Source organism: Lissotriton helveticus, chromosome 1_1, assembly GCF_964261635.1.
Source record: "Lissotriton helveticus chromosome 1_1, aLisHel1.1, whole genome shotgun sequence".
Lineage (NCBI taxonomy): Eukaryota > Metazoa > Chordata > Amphibia > Caudata > Salamandridae > Lissotriton > Lissotriton helveticus.
Genome location: NC_136057.1, coordinates 1,366,049,872 through 1,366,052,398, shown reverse-complemented (window position 1 = coordinate 1,366,052,398; position 2,527 = coordinate 1,366,049,872).

The following is a 2,527-nucleotide window of genomic DNA, read 5'->3' as shown; positions in this document are numbered from 1 at the left end:
TTTAGGGGGGTGTTTGGACTACTGGCATTCTATAATTCTGCATACCAAATGTTCTCATCATATTATCGGACAAATGTGTCCCCTTCATCATAGTCGTTATTGACTAAATAATGTGGGACAAAGGCAATGAATTGGTGTCAGTAGGGTAGGCAGTTGGTTGCACTCTGGTGGTATCGGAACACGGCCTCGGTCGAAATGGGGCTGGGTGTGAGTAGGAAATCACTACGGATGGGTGATCCTCTTGCATCGATGTTAAGGGAACCGGTGCAGAGAGTGGCGCCTGAACCGATGTTGCCACTAAAACCAGCGCGAAACCAGAAGTGGGCTCAAGAACTACACACAGCACCGAGGGCAAACCCACCAGCAGAACCCCAACCGTTGGCCTTTGTGGATCCTTCGGGTCTGAAGCGGCATCAAATGGTAGCAGAAGCATGCTACATATGTGCAGCATGGCCTCCCTAAAGGCCTCGATTTGTTGAGACTTCGGGGACAGACTTGGAAATTCAGGTTGCACCTGGACTAAATTTTATATCGGTTTTTCAGTAGTTTGGAAGTGAGACCCAAAGGAATGTTGAAGCCCTTGCACCCTCTCTGGAGTTTGAGAGTTGTGGGAAGGGGCAGATTCCCGCTTGGACATCTTGTGCTATTTCTTCAACTACCCCACAAACATCAATCATGACATCCGCTGTAGTAATGGGAGCTTCCTTTTGACCTCGACGGGTTGCACGTTGTGACCTTTGGCTTCATTTGGGACCAACCGGGCATACCTTTTGGGGATCTGTCATTTTTTGGAGCTGACACATTCTGTAGTAGGGGATCTCTGTGTATAGTCATAATCTAGTGAATAGTCCCGCCCATATGCGTGGACCCCGGAGCAATCAAAAATAATCTCTTACAGTGTCAAAAAATGCAGAAATGCATAGACACTTAAGAGAATTTAAAGACAGATAATGCAGCCAAAAAGGCTACACTGTCCAGTACTTCAACTAGAAATTCCACCACAAAATCCACAAAACAGCAAAGCCTGTACAGATTTCCCTTGCTTAACAGCAAAATCCCTCAGGAATGATAGAGAGAAGAACCTGGACAGACAAGCCCCATAGGCTGCCATTATGTGGCTTAAATAGGATACTGTGCCTTTAAGGAACCTTCCAGAACCTTCTCCCAGTATCCCAGAATGCATAGCAGGTCCAACTTAGTTTCAGTTCTTTTTTCCGGCTCCTGCAAGCAGGACCCTGGAGCATTGAGCTCTCCCTTTTCAAGGGTTTTGTTGGTGTTTTTACACTAAATTCGATTTTTGGTGCTTTCAAAGTACTTTAGTGACTTTCTTCTTGGGTTCCTGCACTCTTTTATTGTCCATAATGCCAGCATTATTTGACAAATGCCCGGAGTGCTCCAGGAAGAAGGCCAAGTCAGACCCCCATGAGGTCTGTATCCTCTGCCTTCCCTCTTCCCACATCCCTGAGGAGTGTGTGATCTGTAGAGGCTTCTCTGGAAGGACCCTGAAGGACAGGCGTAAAATCAGACTTCAGGGACTTGAAGAAAGAAGATTGAAGGCACGAGGTGGGTCAGGAGGGGCTCCTTCTGCCCATGCTGAGGCCTCTGGGGGGCTCCCCAGGGGCAGGAAGTCCAGCCCGCGCCCAAGATCTCCGTCTGGGTCAGTTGCGCTGACCACGACGTCGAGGGGAAGGTCCACGGCCAGTTCCCGGTCTCCCCAGGGCTCTGGGTTGAGAAAACGTCGCCCGTCGACGTCGAGGGAGGTGTTCCGGCCGCCGTCGAAGCCGGTGTCGATCTCCTCGTCGTCGCCGTCGAGTGGTCGACATCGGAGGACCCGGCGTCGGCGCTCGCCGTCGAGGCGACACCGCCGTTCGCCGTCGAGGACATCGTCGTCGAGGGGATCCTCGTCGTCGAGGCCGCCGTCGAGACGGAAGAAGTCTCCGGCGCGGAAGACATCGACGTCGAGACATTCAAAGAGATCGACGTCGAAACGTTCCAAGGGGTCGACGTCGAGACGATCCAGGTCGACGTCGAGACGTCCGAAGAGGTCGAGGTCGCCGTCGAGGCACCATCGCCCGTCGTCGAGATTCCGTGGCTCGTCCATCTGGTCGGGGTCGACGTCGACACCGTTCGACGTCGAGGAGTGAGAGGCGGTCGACGCCGAAGGGCCGTTCGACGTCTAGGGACCCAGGCTCGCCGTCTGGGCACCGATCTTCGGCTTCAGGAGGTCGAAAAGACAGGCCCAGGACTGTGGGGGGCTCCCCACATTCCGGACAGGATGATGGCCCGCCGGGAACGGCGTATTCCGAGGTATATACCCCGAAGAAGCCTTCAGCGCCTCCTTCACTGCCTCCTTTGCCAACGGGTCCGCCTCCGAAGGCTCCGACCCCCCCTGCATTGCCTGCTCGACCGGCTCCGCAGGCCCCGCTTCCAGTGACTCCCCCAACCCCCGGTTCCACCGCGGGCGGTGTCGATGCCCAAGTTTCCGACGCCGCCGAAGAAGACTCCTAAGTCGAAGCCGAAGCCTCGG